The sequence below is a fragment of the Chelonoidis abingdonii genome, chromosome 6, assembly GCF_003597395.2.
Source record: "Chelonoidis abingdonii isolate Lonesome George chromosome 6, CheloAbing_2.0, whole genome shotgun sequence".
Lineage (NCBI taxonomy): Eukaryota > Metazoa > Chordata > Testudines > Testudinidae > Chelonoidis > Chelonoidis abingdonii.
In genome coordinates this window covers 11,937,013-11,959,609 of record NC_133774.1, presented here as the reverse complement: position 1 = coordinate 11,959,609, position 22,597 = coordinate 11,937,013, and positions in this window count along the sequence as shown.

Here is a 22,597-nt window from a genome sequence, read left to right as displayed (position 1 = left end):
AACAAAGAGTCCTGTGGCACCTTATAGACTAACAGATGTTTTGGAGCATGAGCTTTCGTGGGTGAATACCCATTTCGTTGGATGAACGCATTCCACTACATGCATCCAATGAAGTGGGCATTCACCCATGAAAGCTTATGCTCCAAAACGTCTGTTAGTCTATAAGGTGCCATAGGATTCTTTGCTAGATAATATAACTATTATATCAATTCATCTGTTTGCTAGCCCTTCTATCTTCTACCATCACTTTTTTAGGCTTTGTCCATACTAGTGTCACTTTGTTGTTTTATTTCCCTGGAAGAGGATTTCAAGATGAGAGCCGCCACATGTTGTTATATTCTAAACAATAAACACTAAACCTGAAGTTTCCTATCTTCTGCCAAAATTGAGGGGTTTGAGATAAATAGTCTTCTAAAGAAGAGTTAAATTATACCAGATAGAACTATTCGTAATTAAGAATTAGGGCTTCATTTCAACCCAATAGCCCAAGAATGCAGAGAGTTAGTACATCCTCAATGGTGCACATGCATAGATCTATTCAACTCTGACTTGAAACAAACTCGCACATGGGGTATAATTAAACATGGAAGGTCAGATTGGTGCCTGGGTGCAGCTTCTCTTTTATAGGTCTTACATCAAATATGTGACAGTAGATATGTCACAATGGACTATGATGTGGTCTATGGGGCCAAGTGCATATTATTAATTCACTGCTGTTTCATCCCTTTTCAATGACCACTCCTATCTTCACCATCTGCAGGGATACAAAAAGAAAGCAAATGTACTTTTGTTTTATCTTGGCATTTGCTGCATCTTTACTTCAGGAATCCAGGGTTTCCTTTTGCTTGAAAAGTTTCCTTTGCTAACGTTTTGCAAACATTGCTGAAACTGCAAACTCTTTGGGACAGGGCATGTCATTTCTGGAAAGTGAATAATGTTGTGCACAATGGAAACCTGACCCCGGATTGAGGTTGTAGGCACTACAGAAACCACCTGAAAGCTGCAAAGCCTGCTGCCAAGCCTACTGAAGGCAATGGGAGTCTTATATTAGATAATCATTGAAGTAGGATTTGAATGTGGGCCTTCCACATTGCAGAATAATGCCTTGGACTATAGGGTACTCTGGTGTAGGCCTCTCTCAAGCTCTCCTGTTGAAGCTGTTGCACTTTGGATAAATAATTAATTAGGCATTAGGGCAGGGAAAATGGACCCTGGGTTTTCTGCTGCCCAGCTGAATGCCCTAGAGGTACCAGGCTCCAGAGTCTCTCGGGCCCAATGACTATTGAGTTGTTTATCCAGAATCAAACAGCTTCGGCAGGAGAGACTGAGGGAGCCCAGCCTCAGGGTATCCACAGCCTAGCAATGAGGGAACACCAAGAGGCAAGTCATATTTGTTCAAATCCTCTGCCCCCCATCAGACAGATGAAGGATTTGAACCTGAGTTTCCCACATCTTGTGTGAGTGCTCTGACCAACGGCCAACTTTATCAGGGGTGGGGGTAGCAGCACCCCCCCTTCATGCCCCGCTGTGTTTCTTGCAAGAAATGGCCTAGGCACCTAATTCCACTTTTGGAAGACAAGTCTCTTTGAAGATTTGGGCTTTCCAGGCTGAGAAGGATTTGTTTTTAGAAAGGAGATTAATTCCACAGTCCAGTGTTCATTTCTTCGAAAGCTAGTGTGATCAGATTTTCACTGAAAGGAGCAAATGCAGAGGACTGACTGTACAATTTAGGTCTTTTCTAAAACCTGAAATATATTAGAAGAATCATGTTCTTGCTATCGTTAATAAGGATTCAGAAACTGGTGACTATCCCAACTTGCATGCAGCCTTTGGTGTGTATTCCATATATTATCGATATTAAAGGCAATGTAGATTTAGGCTATGCCTTTCAGTTTAAGCATGAATTAGAACACTTTATATTTGAAAAATGCAGTCAAGTAAAAAAAACAACCCCAAACCATTTCTTGCCAGTGTTAAAAAGTACTTTCAAAATATTTTCTTTTACTATGCTTTGGACTCAGAATGCAAATCTCCAAGGCTGGTTATGGTATAGCACAGTATGAGAAGTTCTGACCACCCAAAGTGGAACAATTTATTGCAAGAACAAGAGAGAAAAGCCAGACTCCAAGCGGATGATATAATCCCTGGGTTAGAGAAACAGCCAACATAAAATTTCCAGTTACAATTTAACTAAGGAAAAGTAAAAACTCTTTCCTATGTGGCTGCAAGATTTATATCAGTTTGGCATTCTGCTCGCCTAACCTCATGTATTTTCTTTCCTGACTCCTGCAAGCTGCAGAGCTTCAGTTCACCTGGCTTGCTGGTCTACAATCACTTATGATGAAGACGATGACTAGACAATGGGGTATGGCTCTAAGATCAAGAGCAAAGTTTGTTGACATATAAACCAGACGAGAAATTGGCCTTTTTAGTAACAAACGGTTTCACTTTGGGCTAACCGGCTTCAAAAAGGCTGGGAGTGGGTCAAACCACAGCTTCCTTCCCATACAGCCACAAGTCAAGTTAGTTAAAGCTTAACTGAACTGAGTCTTCAAGCCAAAGCCTTGGGTTTTATGGTTATGCTTATTCCTCTGCAATAGACTGCCATTAAGCCACAGTTCCAATTCCAGTCTGTCTGCAAAAATTGCTACAACAAACTAACTCTAAAGCAACAAACAGCCTAATTTGTAGTTAAAACCAGCCCTTCACATTCCACTTGACAAGCTTAAGCTTGTTCATTTTCAGAGAAACTCCCCGGCAGGACTCAAGCAGTGATCTGATCAGGGCCCATTGGAAGAAAGGGCTTCCCTTATTCCCACCCCGCTACTAGCTTTCCAAGTATTTCCTTAATTTCATTACCACTGAGATTCAATGAACTTAACCCCCCTTAGCAACACTGGTTTTGTTGGAGAGGCCTCCTCCTGTGTCCTGTTTCTGACACCAGCCAGCCTAGGATGTTTCAGAGAAGGTGCATAAAAGCCCATGTTGTCAAAGTGGGACAGAACCTCCCCAGTAACAGAATAGGGATTGCCACTTTTGGAGTGCCATAACCAAATTAATTTTTTTCATCTTAGGTTATTATTGGGCTCTCCCCACATCTTTGCCATTTCCCAAGGCCTAAGTTCTAGGAGCTGACTGGTGGGCAGATTCCATGGTGATGGAGTCAGTCTCAGAACCAAAAGAGATAGGTGTCACCTCTGGTGGGTAAGTCTTCTTTGTCTTTGCTCATCTCACTTGGGTACCTTTTGCCTTCTCTTCTGTGGCTCTTTGACCCACTCTCATATCAATCTCTCATTTGCCTTCCCAACTTCTAACATTTTCTACCCGCTTTGTCTCACCCCTCTCTACCCCAGCCCCGGTAGGATTAAGGCAATCTATGCTTGGTCCCCCCCGTTGTTCCAGCCCTACAACAGCCTCACTCTCACACACAAACTTGAACTGAGATGGCAAGGTCATCCCTTCTCCTGCCAGAGAGGAGGGGGAGTAGCATGGGCCACCTCTTTCCCCTCCAGGAGCTGCAGTAGAGTGCTTTTACGGGTAGACATCAAACACTCTTGGGAGCAGCAGGAAGTCACGCCTTCTGCCCAGTACATATCCATAACGGATGAAAATCACACAAGCTGGTGGTCTAAGCATGGAGCTGCACTGCCTATGCCTTAATCTAGCCTGGCCTTCCCCACCCCACCAATCTCCCTGCAAATCCCCTGCAGCATTAGACATTAGCAGCACTTCTATGGGCATTAATGCTGCAAGCGCTATGTGTCTGTGCCGAGCACTAAGAAGCCTTTTTCATACTTAACATGAGTAGCACATCTAGTGACTGGCAGCAAGGTAGTGGGTCATATTCCCTGCCAGCGTACAAACTGACTGACTTCACAGGAGAATTGTGAATGCAGGGCAGGAGCTCAGTCTGAAGTGGATCCTAGACATGCAGATATCTACACACCAGAGCAGTGAAGCCCTACCATTCTAACCTGGGACAATATCAGGTGCAAATCCTCATCTGCATGTCAAAGCACTTTGTTCAGATTTTGGCTCCTTCTCCCAGAGTTTCTCTCCTGAAAGATTCCTCATGTTTCCCATAACCCGAGCCATGTGATGCCTTGCAATTTCTCTTTGCAGTGGTTCGGTCAAACCTTTCCTCAATTTGCACCTCCCAAAAGCCAGATTTATGTGAACTCAGAATTCAAGATAAAACTGGTGTAAATTAAAGCCAGATAAATCCTAATTAGAAATAAGACATACTTTATAAAAAAAAAAATGTTGAGGGAGATTAACCATTGGAACAAACTGCCAAGGGGAATGATGCATTCTCCATCTCTTGATGTCTTCAGATTAAGACCACATGGTGTTTTTTGAAGATGAGCCTTAGCTAAACAATGCATTGGGCTCAATACATGACTGACTGGATGATATTCTATAGCTTGTGTAATACAGAAGTCAGACTAGATGGGACTAATGGACCCTTCTGGCCTTCTGAAGGTTTATGACTATGAGCCTTTCCTTGATTTTGGGATGGAATGCCTTCAAAAATCCCTGAATGTTATATGGTTTCTCCCCAAGGCCCAATATCAATATGGTATTATTCCAAAACTCATATTGGGGGCCCCTAAAAGTTATGAGTAGAGTTGTGCCAATATCCGGTTGTTTGGTTCAGTGGCCAAACCAAAAAAGAAAAAAAAAAAAAGCTTTCAGTCAAATGAAATGTTTTGAGATTGATTTAAAGTTTAAATAAAAATGCAAAAACAAAAACAGTATAAATGTGTGACTTTCTGAATTTTTGGAGGGGATGGTTGTTTGAAACAATTTGGCAAATTTGACAGAAATGTGTGAAATATTTTAGTCATCCTATATCTGCATTTTGCTGCAAAAAGAAGTTTAATGGGAAAAAAATTTGGCCTTGGCCTCATTATCAGTATAATTAAACCTGGACTGATTGAAAGTTTCTTCCTTTTCCCCACAAAAACAATAAATTGTTTAGTATACTAAATTTTCCTTTTGTGGAAAAAACTATTCAAAATGACAAATTTTCATTTCAATTTGCATTGAATTGAATTGAATTTTCCTTTGGAAAATAAAGGGTGGTGGTGGTGGTGTTTAGGGGAGTGGGGTCAAAACTCAAATAGATATTTGTTTAAATGCCATTAGAGTTTTTTTTTTTTAGATATTTGAAAATATTTCCCCCAAATCTTCCATTTTTGGGAAAAAAATAGTTCAGTTTTGTCTCTATTTTTGATGGAAAAATCTCATCTTGTCCAGCCATATTAATTCATGAATGTTTGTAAACTTCTTTGAAATGCATAGATAAAACTTTACTGCCTTCATTAGGAGTACTCACAGGAGTAATAAAAGCAAGCCAATGTCTCAATGAGTTAGTAAAGCTATGTCTACATTATGAGCCAAGGGTTAGATTCCCCTGCTTGTATCCATGAGCACAAATATAAATAGCAGTGTAGCTCTGGTAGCATGGGCCACAAAGGCATGGCTGAGCCATGCTGATATATACCCACCAGTTTTGGGCTGATGTGTACTAGGCCTGGCCCACTCATGCTGCTACTCGTACTTCTGTGGCTACGCTGCTACGTATACTCTAGCTAGCTCGATAACAGCTAGTGCAGAGGTATGTACACAAGCAGAGGAATCACACCTCTAGTCTGTAGTGTGGGCAAAGCCCCAGTGGCACTCATTTTCTGATATGTGCAGTGTTGTACCCACGTGCAGGGCTGGACCACAACATTTTGGCACCTGAGGTGAGGAGATCAAATGACACCCCCTTACTCGGGCCAAAACATTGAAAGGTCTCCATTCTGCCTTTTTCCTGTTCTATTCCTGTCATCGTACTGCTCTGCTGCCTGCCCCAATAAAGGAGAACTAACGACTTAAAATGCCTTGTTCAAAAATTGTAAGTAACACTTAAGTTTCAAACGCCTGAACAGCAAATGTAACTTTTCTTGTCTGCATAGTAAACAGTGGCCTTTTTATGCCTTCTTGGTTGCAAAGATTTGAACTGCTTCCTGCTGAAGGTGTGCAGTCTGGACCAGCTCATGCTCTATTACAGTGGTTCCCAAACTTGTTCTGATGCTTGTGCAGGGAAAGCCCCTGGTAGGTCAAGCTGGTTTGTTTACCTGCTGCGTCCGCAGGTTTGGCTAATCGCGGCTCCCACTGGCCGCGGTTCGCTGCTCTAGGCCAATGGGGGCTGCTGGAAGTGGTGGCCAGTACATCCCTCAGCCCATGCTGCTTCCAGCAGCTCCCATTGGCCTGGAGCAGTGAACCACAGCCACTGAGAGCTGCAGTCGGCCGAACCTGCAGATGCAGCAGGTAGACAAACTGGCCTGGCCTGCCAGAGGCTTTCCCTGCATAAGTGGCTGAACAAGTTTGGGAACCACTGGTCTATTGAGATGGTTGCAAGGCTGAGCAGCCTCTCCTGTGTCATTGTGGAGCATAGATGTGTTTTTATTAACTTCAGTTTGGAGAAGCTGCGTTTTCCACTGGCAAGTGTTACAGGAAGCGTTAGAAGTATGCACAGAGCAACAAAAGCATTTGAAAAAAGGGTTGTCATCTTATTTATGCAAGTATATTCCAGAACAGCCTTTGGAGTTGATCCTGCTGAAATGTATCTTGAAAGGGCTTTCAGTTCATCACCTAAATCACTCACATCAATATCGCGCATATCATCATGTGTCACTGTCTCTAGTGCCCCGCATTGCTGGTTTCTTCGGGTATAGCGAGGAGTTTTGGAATATCATACAACATTCCAAATATACTGCTGTGTTCCTTGATCTGCATGAAATGTTCTTCAGCTGACTGTATTGCACAATCTAGTACCTGGTTAAAGAATTTAACTTTGAATTGTTGTTTTTGTGGTCTCTTATGGGATTATTCTGTGCCTCGTAATCAAAATGTCTTCTTCAGTGACTCTTGTATTCATGAATTGGTGGGAAAATAGCTTCAGTGTCAAGCTCCTCTGCCAACTTCTGTGCACTCTTCACAACATTCTGAAATCCCTCATCTGACCGATAAGACTGTAGGTATGACTTTGCTTTGTCCAGTTGTTCCATTGTTCCAGATATATCAAGGTCAACACCTTAGAGTCTCTTGCTTACAACATTTATTTCAAACAGTATGTCAGGCCACAACACTAAGCCACACAGAAATTTGACGTTATGTATGTTTCTGGTGATTCCATTTCCCTCTGCCACTGTTCTCTTATGAACAGTTCCTGTCATAGCATTATCCTCCACAATGGCAACTATGGCATCCTCTATATTCCCAGTTTGGTGTTTGATAAGATTTATAGCCTCCACTCGACTTTCCCATTGTGTGGCACTCAGTGGTTACAATGTCAGAGAAGATGTTCCCAAATGTTGCTTCAAAATTTGCCATTGATGAGTTGATGCAGAGAAAAATACATAGATGCTTTGAATTATATTAAAAAATTCAGCAGCCTCCACCTAGGAAGCTGAGCTGCATCACTGGATCACCAAGTCAGTGTTGAGAACTGCATGGGACAAAAAAGTCGGAGGTTAACTTTGGATCCGGTGTCTGCATTCCGTTCGTTTCCTCTCATGTTTGGCACATATCGTAGCTCTGACCTCTATGTCAGCTATCGCAATCCCGTATCTTCCAGCTTTTTAAAAGCAGTTTGTCAACCAACTCCTGTTAGTCAAATCAATGTCATACTGAATCTAGAACATGGCCTCGATGTCACCATGCCATGCGGGCATTTCACAAGGTCTCTGTTGTTGTACAAAAACACCATTAAGTCATTAGTTCATATGATGATACTAGGTGTTGCAGTCCAGAATAACAGAGTAATATCGTGCTAAACTCAGATCTGCACAATCTTCTGTTGACTTTGTTGCCAGTAACTGTTATAATCTCTTTGAATTGTTTCCCAAGGTAAGGATGTGTGTAATTTCTTGCGTTGGCGACTCTTCTTTAGAATTCCTGGGTCATAGCATCAAAACTCAGGCCATCAGTTCCACAATCTTTAAGGAAACTTCCATTGTTGGCACACAGCTGATCTAAAGATGCAATAGTGCTAGTTTTGGGTACACAGCAATTCTCCAATGGCAATGAGCCTTTCAGAACATTTGCCAGTAAGATGACTCTGAGCTCATCATCTATGTAGCCTTTAACCTTAGCTCATCTTCAGCTTTTTCCACCTATGAAATGCTCTCTGTGATTTGCTGCCTTTTCATGGCACGCCAGATTTTCTAGCCAGATTTTTTCGTAGGTCCTTTGTTCCTGTATAACCAATGTGGCTGGGATCATTGGCTGAAAGAGTTTCAACCAAAAAACAGTATGCAGCATTCTGGGTTTTGAGTAAACAAGCCATAGCCATCTCCACATTCACCATTGGAGATTCATGCCAGTAATGTGTTGGATGGAAAATCTTCTATTTCATGTCTTTGGGAACATGAAGTTTTTCACTTGCTGTGGCCCATCGAGTACAAGGAATTCCTCAGGCTACTGCTCAAGTGGGTCCACTCTGGTATCATCTAGCTTAAGGAACTAAACTCGCAGCAGGTTTCTTGTACCTCCACCACACTCTTTCTGATTGCCACTTTTCTTCAGCAAGTGTGTATAGTTCATCTATTGATGGATGAAGATACGGATGCTGCGTAGCTGCCAGGTCACTGCACTCTGACTAACGGGAAGATCAACATCTCTCACAATCCATCTCACTGGCGGCGGACAGGCTCACTGTGAACATATTGTGTCATATGTATCTCAGGAGAGCTCCTTCCTGCTGAGATAGAAAAGCTTCCTTTGCTTGCTTTCTTTTTCTGAATGCTGCCCCAGAGGGGTGTTTTCTTCTTTCACTCGTGACTGCTGTTCTGTGCCAGCTATAGTGGCTCTCAACACTCAGTTGAAGGGGACAAATAAGCAGGCTGGTAGCATAGCCTGAGTGAGGGAAGATATCAGCATCTTACGGGCCTAACTGGCCCCTACTACTTCAGTTGACTGCCTGTTCTCCTCAAGTGGGTTCAGGGAAGCAGCAGGAAACAGGAAGCTCCCTGAGAAGCTGGGGTTAATCAGTCTAGGCTCCTGGGGGTGCTATAGAGGTACATAACAGGCTCCTCCTTCTCTCTCTCCCTGCAGCTCCTGCTGCTTTCTGTTATTCCCTCTCACCTTTTTTCCTGCCTGCCTGTTATGTCTCTTATGCCCTCCTTCCTCCAGCACAGCACTTCACCATCTCTGTGCATCTAGAGCAGAGACAATACAGATGCACCACCAATAGACACAATTTTTTACACTTTGGGTCCTAGTGGCGCCCACCCATGGTCTAGCATCTGAGGTGGCCGCCTCAGTTCGCCTTATGGTAAAGCCAGCCCTATCTGCATCGGTCTCAGGATATTAGAGAGACAGGATGGGCTAGGTAATATCTTTTATTGGACCAACTTCTGTTGGTGAGAGATACAAGCTTTTGAACCTACACAGAGATCTTAGAAGAATGTGTCTCTATTTTCTCTGATTCAATATTGAACGAAAGTTTTAGCATAGTATTAAGGTTCAGTCCTCACACATGCCATCTCTTGAATGAGACATTGACCAGAGGTCCTCCGTCCTGGTCATTAAAACACCCTTGACAATTTTTTGCAAGAGGAAGGTTGTTTTTAGCCTTGATGAAATCTGCATGTTTCACTTTAGGGAACTACAGTCTGCTTACCTAAGTTACTGTCTTGCAATTCCAGTTGGATAAAGTGCTATTCACTTCCTCTTTTGAGGTGTTGTTGCCATGTTTCACTTTGGAAGTGTCTGCATTTCAATAGTGAACAAATAGATGGTATGGGGGAATTTTTCAAAGGCATTTTTGACTAGCCTGTTTTTTCCTATTTAAAACTGCATGCACCAGCATTGCACTTGTACAAAGATATTGTGTCCTGCCCAATAATATCTGCAAACACAATTTTACCCAGGCAAAGTCAGAAGTATGCTTTCCAGTGTATTAGTAAAGTTTATAAATGAAAGTCTCCCCCAGCATAATTATGAAATCGTTCAGTCAGTCACTCTTTCTTATAAACGCTGTCCTTGCCTTGCAATTTTATACTACCTTTTAGTGTAGTCTTAAGTATTTAATCAAGGATGCTTCCTTATCTCTGAAGTTGCTATTAAAACAACAGCCTTCAATGTGTAACAGATGCATAACTGCATCTTAGAACATTGCAATCAATGGAATAGTATCAAAGTTTCTTCTTCAGCTTATAGGGTGTATGCCTGAGGCATATTGGCAACACAGTTGTTTGTAGGACAGGAGACTTGCAGGTTCAAAGCCACAAAGCACTGAAAAACCTATGTTTGCCTTGTCATTGTCTTTCATGTTCTCTTTTAAACACAGGATGTACCTCTCTTTGTAGATCTCTGCCACAGATATGACTAGATACACAAAATACTACTGAGCACATTAGTCTCAATTTTCAGTCAGCCTGTATTTTAAGACAGATTTTTTTTAAGTTGAATTTTCAGTGTCAAGTAGCAACAATACAATTTTCAGAGGGGACTCATGATTCTGGGTGCCTATCTTGAGTCAGATTAAAAGCTGGTGATTTCCAGAAGGGTATTCACTTTCTGAAATCCAGGCTCCGCTGTCCCAAACTGGGCACCCAAAAGTTGAAAAACCTCAAATCAGTAGTTGCTTCTGAAAATCTTGGCTGTGGGCCCTCTACATAAGTTTCGTCAAGTATTCTAGACAGATGGACTGTTAAAGGAGAGAGAATATATCTGAGTAAACAACTGGGAGTTAGATTGGCAGGAATCTAGTCACTGACTTGTGTAACTTTGGACAAGTCACTTAATGTATCTGTGTCTGAATTTAGCCACTTAACAGATAGCTATAAATAGCATATGCCAACCTCAAAACTTTTGTAAGATTTTGTTCAGTTAAGGAGCTAAGTTCCAAGAGGCATGATCTGGACCAATCTCTAATATATGGAGAGATTTCCATGAAAGTAGCACATTATTATTAGTTGCTGGAGCTAAATGACTTCCTACTGGTACATTGTAAAATTCACAGGGTTTGATACTATTTAACATTGCCCCCCCTCGCAAGTAAATCCTCTGTGCCATGTGAAAGAGACCCAGCCATGATGACTACAATGATTATCGCTGATGAGATCGTGTAGTTTTGTTCTTCTTGAAAGAATATAATTTGAACTTTTACTGAATAGATGGGGAGATTTCTAGACATTAACATCTATACAAAATAATACTTTCACGTCTCACCACCATCAAAACATAAACGAAGATGTTAGTCTGGGGACCAATCGAGCCATCTAAATTATTCAGCTCTTAAAGTTCCCACTTAGAATGTTTTCTTCAAAGTCATTTGTATCTAGATTACAACAGGTTCAAACCACATCTGTCTAATGAAGCTCACACTGAAAATCTCAGTTGGAAGTTTAGGGAATCAGGTCCATCCATCAAATCTAGTCATGATTATTTCATAAGCAATGTTGAATGTTCAATCAGGTCTTTAACTCATCACTTCAGTTATCACAGCTTAGCCATACAAGTATCATTTACAAGAATTCATGCTGAATGTTACTGGATGCAACAAAATCCCTTTAATAAAAAACAGATAGAACAAATGTCAGTTGACACCATAGTAACATGTATTTTAAACATCCCAAAAGGGTCTAAGTATTTTATAGCTCCCTCCTCTTTACCCCATCACCATAGTAACCGAGCACCTCCAAAGTATTTAAAAAGAAATAGCCCCACTCCACTGCTTTCCCTAGCTTGATTAATTTCAAGCTCTTTTTTGCGTACTCGTGTGTATGAGAAAGGCGAGTGATGTGTGTGCAGATCTACAACCCGTACATTTCAGAATAGAGTGAATCAGTATAGACGGTGTTAGCATGTGTACACACACACTAAATCACCACCAGTGTCTTCACAAGACCTAGGCAAATGTATCCTTCCATTCCTCTTCGGTCCTGCCCCCTGCAGCTTTGCTTAGGGTGAAGTTGACTGAGAAGTCAGTGTCTGGAGTGCTCCATGCCAGTGATCAAGAGATGGGCATTCTAGTCAGTGCCACATGGCCACTTTCTGCCCATAGAGTTGAACGGCAAAACTGCACAGAATGGGACAAACGGGAAAGAAGTGACAGTGGGGAGGCATAAAAATGGAATGCAGAAGGGAAAAGAGGAAAAAATAGTCAGTGAAGCCAGACAGCAAAAGCAGGGAGAGGTCAGTTCTTTCTGAACTGTGCCCCGGTATAATTTATTTTCATGCCATGGCCTGCAAAAGGATGGATATTCTTTTAGTCCCCTTGCCTTTCACATTGCCACTTATCTTTTGGGTTGTGAAGGAGGTTTTGAAGATTAATGTTGCAGAATCAGAGTTTATGGTGTCCACATGTCTGCAAATTCCTTTTGGAGTACATTGAACAGGTCAATCAATAGCACCAAGTGCCCCCTTAAAACTGAGTTAATCATCTCTAAGGGATAAAATTGTACATATTTCAAAGTATAATTACCTTGTGTAATGCTCTAACAAGGTTCATTTTCTACCTAGCTATCTACAACAGAGGTTTCCCATATGATATTTATGTGATCTGATCCATCTCTTGAAACCCTTGTTGAATGCTGCTGTCTTAGAATGTAGGTTGAAAGAAGATTTAAATCTCAGGCTAATGTTAAAGATGGCCATGTAAACTGAAATAGAAAATAATGTTTTAATTTGAAGACTAGACTCAGACAAGTTTGACCAGTTTCTACATTAAACATATTTTCTAGGCTGAAACATCAAATACTAGCCATTCAGGCCCCCAAAATCTTTGTACCTAATAAAGATTCCAGTTGTCATCATCATCATCAACAGTAGCTGTTGTAACAGAAGGGGGGCTGATGTGTAATAACATTGTGCACAGTGAGAGATGCTATGTAAGAATACTGATATGTAACCTAGTTACTGAGAGACAGGAAAATTAATACTGGGGTAATGGAATGTTTATTATATGTAAGGTTGGAAGGATTAGCTTTTTATCTGTAAGTGTCGATTTCATCACACACATGAACCAACACACAAATATTTCCATCAATAATAGAAATTTACAGCTAGGCAAAGAAAAAAATGCTGCTTGAGAATATAGATTTGATTTAAGGATGTTTACTTGGCATATTTTGACAAGTGATGTTGACAATTGTTGTTTCATCAGTTATAAAGCTTTAACCTTTTCAATCTCAGCATATACTGACATTAAATAATTATTCTCTGACCACCCTGTTGTCAGCACCTCCATAAATTTCACACAACTGTGGGAATTTAAGTTGATAAACATTGAAAAAAATACACTAGACCCATAATTTTGTGCAACTATGAAAATTTAGAAACAAATAAAAAAATCTTTAAAATAAACATCAATATTGTCCATCAAAATTACAAAAATAAGATTGAATTCTGCCAAGCCTAATTATGTGCCACATTCTTTTAATCCGATAGGGGGCTGTGTGAAGAACAAACAGGAAAGCAACAAAATGGCTGTCCAGACAAGAACATCTAGGTACACACTTGGGAGACAGTGTCACGGCTGACCAGGCCTAGTGGGTGGAGCTACTGTCAGGACCCTGGAACTTGAGCCAAGGGGCAGAAGAGAGGAAAGAGAATGGGATAGAGTGGATTGGAGCAGGGCAGAAACAAGGCAGAGCAGAGCTGGAGGAAGGTTGGGGACTAGGTCTTGTGGAGTAGCTGGCTGGGGATCAACCTGGTTGCATATCCAGACTTAAGTAGTGCATACAGACGAATATGGACTCCAGGAACACTGACAATTAGATCCTCCAGGGTGGGGTGACACATCCTGTGTTACTTGGTCTCACAAGGCTCACAGCCCATCAATCGCTGCTCTGCCAGAGCTGTTCGGTGGTGGTGTGGATGCAACAGTTGCTGCAGCAGCAGACCGAGATTCTAGACTCAGACATCTTCCTAAACAGGCCAAGTTGTTAACATCAAGCATTCTCTCTCCAAGAAGTTGCACACTTTTGAGTTTACACACCAAAGAGCTACAACCAATTAAAAAGTGCTTGGAGTCCTGCAAAGAGAGGAGGGATGTCCAGAGTGATGCCAGTGAGCTGACAAGGAGAAACCACTATAGATGGGCTCTGTGGAGAAGTTTGGCTCTCCTCAGTCCAGGAAATGGGAAGCCTGGGGAAAATCAGGCTGTTTAACATGTTTTCTCTGAAAAACTTTTGTTCTAAATAAATGGTTTGATTTAAGGAGGTTGTTCGGTCACTGCTTACCACTGTCATTGCCCCACAGGGAACTGAATTGCATAAATCAGGCTGTGGCTGAGATAAAAATCAGTCGCTGACAGGGGACAGCAGCCCAGCACACGGTCTCTGAGTGGGAGAATTGAGTGATTCCACACAAAGGTGGATGACAACTAGAAGCCCGAGACCATGAGGGCTCAGAGGTTCAGGTTGCCCAAGAACAAGGACAGCAATTATCTGTAGTACATGTGACAGATAAACAATTCTGCTTCTTACCAGTAGGAGAAAGTGTACATTACAATAAAGTAATTAAGTTACTGTGCTCGCTGGCCAAGCACAGCTGTCTGAAAGCTCCTAAAGAATTGGCTCTTCCCCTAGGGCAGTGGTTCCTAATCTGGGGTTCACAAAGTGTTACAGGGGGTTCTTGGGAAAAACCCTGGAGCTTCTGGACTTCCAAGAGCTTAGCAGATCAAAGAAAGCATATCTTCACACTAATAAGATTTAAACTTCAAAACTCCTTATAAGAAATGGAAAGAGAGGTGGATATTTTTGCTGTTTTTAAAATAAATAAGCAGCCAGTATTGTTTTAAAAATTATTATGAACAAGTTTAAGCTTTATTGTAACGTGCGTTGTTTGCCTGGACTGCTCAATACCTGAAAGCTTGTGTAGGAGGAACTCTTCGAGTTTGCTTCTTAAATTCCTTTATTCTGTTTCACATCTGATACTCCCTCATGAAACATAGGAGCCTTGTCTTATAATAGGCTTATTCAAAGTGATACAAGCTACAAAAGTGAGATCTTGGAATAGTGTTGCCGTTTTCATAATGTAATAAAAATACTGTATGATAATTAATAATAAATAGTATTTAATAAGCATGTCATAAAAACACATTTTAAATTTCCAAGATCACTTCTTTTTATAATTTATACTCAGGTAAAGGAGAAAATCCCTGGAAATATTCATTTTTAGGAGGGGGTTCGTGAGACTTGACATTTTAGTGAAAGGGTTTCACAGGTTGTTAAAGTTTGAGAACCTCTGCCCTAGGAGGTAGCTTTGAGATGCTGTCAAAGATGTGTCCGTTTGCTGATGTGTCTCATTTGGAAAGCATATGGCTGAGGTAGCAGCAGCATTAGAAGAGCCTAAACATTACCAATGTTGCCTGCAAAGGGAAGCAAGCTGCATTTGTTTTCTTCCCTAGCAATCTATCTGACAGGTTGTTTATGGACAGATGGATCCCACGTTTAGGATCTAAACTGACCAGCCTATGAACGTACATGGCTCTTGTCACCATGGGATCTTAGCGCCTCACCATCACTAATGGATTTTACCCAGGTACATCTGGTGATTTATCCAAAGACACCAAGTCTCTACCTGAACCAGGACCAGCATTCAGGTCTCTCGAGTCCTATTTTAGAGCCCTACTGCTAGACCATTCTCTTCCCCCACGAGTACCTATATAGGGTTTATAGCAATTTAGAAAAACCCCAGAGTTTAGGTACTACATGATTTGTATCAGGCAGCACGTGTTGTTGCAGCCATAGGATCAAATCCCTGCATATTCTTCTTACTTCCAGGAAGAGTGAGAACTGTGCCATGAATATTCTAGTCAGAGGTACCTCATTTTGGAGCTCCTAAAAAAGACCATATCCTTAGCAGTACCACCACTAATACGAACAATGAACTCTATTAAATTGTGCCTGCAGCAAGCAGATGTATTTTTCCATTAAGCTTCTTTGTTATTCACTTTCTGAGGACTGACTAAATTAGGTTTAAATCATACCCTGGGATTCCCAAGTGGAAGGGAAAAAAGCACAAATGCAGTGGGTTTTCCCAGTTCCACACTCAGGCTTGTCTTCATGTACAGTGCCATGAAGAGCTTCTCCCGTTGGCGTAGTTAATCCACGTCCCTGAAGGGCAGCAGCTATGTCGATGGCAGAAGCTCTCCTGTTGACATAGCATTGTCTATATGGGAGGGTAGGCTGATATAACTATGTTGCTGTGGATTTTTCACACTCTGAGTGACATAGTTAGACCAACATACGTCTGTAGTGTAGACCTGGCCTAGGTCTATCTAGCTTTGAAGGTTCGACCGAAGCTTTGGCTCCACCCACTTACTTCTGCAGTGCTCCTGCTTGAAGTGATGAACTAGGTGTCTGCTGCGGGTGTTATATACAAAAGCGCCTTTGACTCTGCTGGATGATCATTGCTGCCCCTTCAGTTGGGCTCAACAGGGCTGCGTGGGGCATAATAGCAGCCAGTTGCCAAAGAATAGCTGAAAGCAAGTTCAGTGAGGAAGATTCTCTTCTCGTTTACACTGGAGTAAATCAGGAGCAATGCCACTGAAGTTGGTGGAGTTATACAGGCGTAAAAACTCATTCTGCTGAGAAGATAGTTAGGTTCAGTCTCTGTTCTGGACCAAACCAGAGAGAAGGAGCAGCCTCAACTTTCCCCCTGGAGTTAAGGGCTTCTACCCAGATTGAGGATCACCAGACTTTCCCTCCCAACTTCAGCTGAGCTGCCCTGCTTCACTCAGCTAGCTAGATAACTCGTTAAAGAGGGTCATGAAAAGAAACATTGGATTCCTTTCTGCTCTGGTGAAGGGCTGATGAAACAGCACATTGCAATGAGACAAAGAATACCCATTACATACCATGCATATCACTGTCCCTTGAACTCTCTCCTGCCACCCAGGAAAAGAGTCAGTGCAGAGAAGGAGCTAAATGTTCAAGGGAACAACCCCAGAAGCCTGGGAAAAGGGAAGAATGGCTTTTCACCTTGTCCTTTCATGAGCTTCCCTTAAACAAGAGGCTGAATGCAGCAAGAAGCACCCTTTCCTGATGTGAAATGCACTTGGAACAGCTTTCATGGGTTGTCATTGGGGAATCAAACTAAATACCTCTAACACTAAAAGCCTGACCCTTTGCCGCTTGCGCTAAAGTAGTAATGCCAGTACTGAGATGGTTGATTCTCTGTGGACCAGCCACTAGAGGGGGCTTGTAACACACCAAACAGTGGGTGATAACTGTGGTCTGAGGACTCTCTGTGTAAGTCAGCACAGGACAGGGGAGGCAGCTATGTTATCCTAGCTCATCTGTCATCTCAGGTGTCACACTGCTGAGGCTTGAACAATATGGTTTGAGGGAAAACAAGGCCAAATGTGAATTTTGTCAAGAGAAAACTGAGTCCTGTGAGCCAGGAGAGAGATGCAAGAGACCTCTATAAACCACAGGACTAATAACGATTGTAAGTTCTGCTACGGATATGGCAGTTACTCTTTCTACCATCACATGAATTACTGCACTCCTGTATCCTTGAAGCAGCTGTTGCATGAAGACTTAATGTAGTAGTGGCATGAAACATATGTAGAAGCATTTAAGGGAACCAAGAGGCTTGTGGTTCCATGGACACTGCTCGTGGATTATGATCTGGAACTTTCTATGAGATAGTTGTAAGCAAATGCTATGCTATGGTTCTCATCAGATGACCCCGGGGGTGATTCACGTAAAGGATGGTTATCAAATGCTATTGTTTATTAGTCCAGTCCCAGACCACATTGTCCACGGGTATAGTGTTTCTCTACAGTCTCCTTTCCAAAAGCAGGTCTCTGGTTTTGTTTAGAAGCATTCAGGCTGCCTAGGGCCTCCCCAGAATCAGAGACATGGAGGGCTGGAAAAGGCCTCAAGGAGTTGTCAAGTCCATCCCCCTACTAAGGCAGGGCTGAGAATCCTTCATGACAGCTGTGATGCCACAGCAGTCAGGATACAGGATTCTGGGGAGCATTTGGGAAGGTCCTGCTGCAAGCAGCCATGTATAAATGGGCCCCTTTCTGAAGCTACACATTTGGTGCCACGGAGAGAGGACCACCACCTGGCTTGCTGTGCTGGATGGAAGGATGAGGGGATGGGACTGAAGTACCAAATTCCATCTGTACCTAAGGTGCCAATGCATCTGTTGGGCTTGGTCAGCTGAGCAGTGCGATTATGTGCACAGTGACAGAAGATTTGAGGAGGCTTTCAACTCACAGCAGCACATCCCCCGCCCAGCATTATGCTCAGATAAGGAGACCCTCAGTTTAGCCAGGCTATGGCTGTGTGCAAGTTTGGAAAACTGACTTAATCTCTCTGCATTATTTTGTCCATAGGAGTAACTGGTAAGGCACCTTTAAAATCTGATCCATTGATGATTGCAAAGCATGAGGGCTTCTTTTTATTTGTTAAAGTCAGTCCCATACCACCATGGGGCAAAGGGACTCAAAGAGATTCAATAACTTCCTAAACCCCTACTGGACATCAGTGGTGGGGCTGCGAACTGAAACCAGATCTGAATTCCAGGCCAGCGCCTTAACCATCACAAGAAGACACCTTCCTCCAGCTGTATATTTCTATCGTAACCCCACTGACTGAAACAGAGCGACTCTGGATTTACCCTGCTGTACTGAGTGCATAATTGGTCCAAAAATGCCTTTATTTGCCAGTGACCTTAGAGAACAAAAAGATTGCTGCTGATTTTGAACTTGAGTTGTCCTTATTTCAGTGCAATGACAACTCATATGTCACTCTTCCTTACCAGAACAAGCCATTATAGCCACTTTCTGAAGCTGCTTGCACACATACCCTTGCTGTACATCAGCCATCAGGAAGCATTTTATCCTCTTTCCCCCCTCCCCTTTGCCAAGTTTCTGCTGCTTTTAGAATCATTGAGAGGGGAGCACAAACCGAGCCATTTCAAGTTCAGTTTTTAGGCTGGTATCTTCAGGGGTCCCCCTGAACCCCATTCTGGACCCCTTTGTTGCCGTGGTCAAGTATAGTAGTGCTGAACTTCAAACAAAACATAGCAGACAACTTGCAAAGAGCAGAGATCAATATTTTCAGAGCAGTGCCACCATGGACAGCTTTGAGGTGGAGGGAAATAAAGCAAGCTAACTATTGAGTTCACCCAAGCCTGAATTCCAATAATGCTGCTGCCATAGAAAGTAGATAGTTTGTAGGTCTGAGACAGTGTTACTAGGAAAAATACTGACAGACTGCAACAGAGAGCAAGAGAGTATGTGTAAGATAGAGTGGACCTCAAATCTTGTTTCACTTACATAGATGTAAAGCATTGAAATGAACAGAGATAGATCTCTGCATAGCTGCTATAAATAAGAGAAGACCTGAGTCCAGACTGTTGCATTTCATCAAGTACTTTCCCAGCAAGGCAGGAGATAAAAATCAAGGAACCCTTTCTCTCCCCCACCTCCAAACACACACACCACCAGCCTGTTAAAACACCCAAGTTTTGTTTAAACTGATAAGTATCTCAGACGGCTTTATCAGCAGATGTCAAAATTGCCATACAGAAAATAGTTAGGATGCTAATATTGTAACAGTCCAGCTTGGCATAAAAATTCCAGAAAGCTTGCTTAACGGGAACGCTAAACGTGAATGTTAAATGGCATAACCGTACCTGCTCAAGCAATAGCAGTGTGGCAGAAAACGCAGAGCTTATCTGTCGATAAGGTACTTCTATGCAAGATGGAAAGAAAGCACTTAAACACATGGGGAGTCCCACTGAAGTCAATGAAGTACTCTCACATTTCGTGTTATGCCCGTACTTAAATCCTATGATGTAACATGGTCTACTACCAGTGAGTCCCTATATGGGGGCAAAGTGAGGAAGATTTTGTGCTGGTTTACACCAGAAAGTAGCATTGGTTTAACTATATTGCTGTTTAAAGTGGGAAAACCCACTTAGGCCTGTCCACAAGGAAAAGGGTTTGCTGGCATAGCTATGCGAGTAAAGCTTTACCCACAACGCCTCCTAGTGGAGACAAAATGAGAAGAGAAGGAGACCTGCCCTCTTCTGGAAACAGGGGATGTTGCAAACACATACTCATATGAGTAGTCTTGACCTATACAGGTCTGCCCATTAAAGTCAGTGGAAGCTGTAGGTGCTCAGCACTTTTCTGGTTCAGACTGTAATAGAGGAAGTTATGAACAGACTGGAATGGAATAAGACTGGGTCAGCCACTCAACACACAGATCTCTCAGGGTACGTGTACTCTGCAATTAGACACCGTGGCTGGCTCATGGTAGCTGACTAGGGCTTGCGGGGCGTGGGCTGCAGGGCTGTTTAATTACAGTGTAAACATTTGGGCTCAGGCTGCAGCCCGAACTCTGGGACCTTCCACTTCGCAGGGTCCTAGACGCTGGGCTTCAGCCCAAGCATCTACCCTGTAATGAAATACCCCCTCAGTCCAAGCCTGAGTTAGATGACATGGGGCAGCCTCAGGTCTTTAATGGCAGTGCAGACATACCCTTGGATGGTAAGAAAATATTGTGAAGATTTTTACTGCACAGCTTTAAGGTGGGCCCTTTTTGTTGTTCTAGTTTTGCAGTTTTACTACCTGCTCTATAGGAGACAAGCATTTTGAACAAAGACTAAATCTATTGATCTTATTTCTGTATCCATTCCTTTCTTCCCTAAATAAGATCAAAATCCCAGAATACCGGCCTGATTCTCCTCTCACGTACACCAGCCTGAATCAAGAGTGTTTATTTCTTCTGCCTGAAGTTTACAATCAGGGCCCCTTTGCATGTGGCATTGTGCAAATAAATTATACAAAGACAGTGCCCACTGATCTAGGCTTTAAAAATAAACAGAGTAAAGCAGACAGATGGGGGTGGGAAGGTGTAGAAAGACTTTAAAAAACACGTGTCATTGCATAAGTTAGTCACATTGGTTTCAGTTGAGACAAGGGAACAGCAGCCTAACCAATGCCAGAGGAGAATGATTTGTGAGCCTCACAACAAAAGTAGGGTTTGAAGGAGGGATTTGAAAGGGATAAGGTGGTGGCTTTGCAAATTTGCTGGGGAATTGTTGCCCAGAACAAAGGGGTGGCAGGAGAAAAAGCATGGAGGTGTTTGTGGGGAAAACAGAGAAGACTGTGAATAACTAGTTAGCACTCACAGAAGAGTTAACTTCAGTGGACAAGAGAGTGAAGTCAACAGAGTTGGGCTAAGATTAGGATCAGGCTCCCATAAGTTCAAAGCTCTGTACCCTTTTGAAGCAGGAGTGGTGGAAGATTCCTAAAAGTGTGGGGGCCACGGGTGCCCAAACTGTGGCCCCACCCCTGTGCCACTCCTTACCCTCCTGAGGGCCCACCCCCATGCTGCCCCTTATCTCTAAGTGCCTGCCCCCATACTGTCTTTACCCCGAGGCCTCTCCCCTCCTCATTTGCCCTTATAGCCAGTAAAAAGTGGGAGAGTGTAGACCTTCCATTTTTAAAAGGGATAGGACCATGCCCCCCCCCCCTCCCCCAGCAGCCTCCTGTTCTGGTACCCGTGCTTGGGATTCAAAGTACTATAGCAGGGATCTGTGGTTAGGTTCATTACAAGATGTAACTTCTGCTTGTTTCCTTCTGCTGCATGTTCACGCGTTTGCTAGCTAATATATTTGTACAGAATTATTTCTCCTTTACTTGTAATTAGTGATTATGTCCTGCTCCTCCGATCCTCACCCTTTAATGTGTCACCCTATTGATTAGGTTTCAAGAGCCCAGCTCACCTGAGAAGTTTATGCCGCAGTATCAGATGATTTACGTTGACTAATGATGTAATACAGGAGTATTACATCTGGCCTAGCTAATAGGAAGTAGGATACCAGTCAATAGCTGTAATGGCTTTGTTAGTGCCCAGGACTCCTTGTAAGATGGAGATGACTTGCCACTACCTACTTACTACCTTTGGGCCAAAACCTCAAGCTGGAGTAAGCTGGGAATGTTCCATTCTTTTCAATAGCACTACCCAGATTTATCCCAGCTGAAAGTCTATATGGTATTTATATGACCCACAGCACTGTATGATCTGAGCACTTCAGAGTTATTAATGACTTTATCCTCATGACGGGCAGCGACAGAGTTACGAGCAGTCTTGCCTAGTGGTTGGAGCAAGACTTTAGCTTAACAGTTCGAGCTCAACTCAGAAGGTGTAGGTCCAGGAGTGATGTCAAGGACAATAGGTGGGAGTCAGAGACCAAAGCCTAAGCCAAAGGGATAACAGGAGCCACAGGTCTGAGCCAGGAGTCAGAGATCAAGAAGGAGCTAGAACAGGTATAGGTAGGACTAGAGACAGTGGAGGCAGGAACAGAACCAAGCACAGCTGCAGGCTAGAAATGCATTGAACAGCCACTGGCCTGCTGCTGAGCTTAAGTATCAGCCTGCAGACTCCTGCAGCTAGTCAATCAGACAGCTTCTGTCAGAGCCAGCTGCAAACATTGGGTTGTGAGGAAACTGGCTCTGCTGCAGGCTGGCCCCTAACAATGGCAGATCTATGGAGTAGAGATGTTTTATCTTCCTTTTGCAGATGGAGAATTAGCCAAAGTTATACTGGAATTTCATGTCAGCACT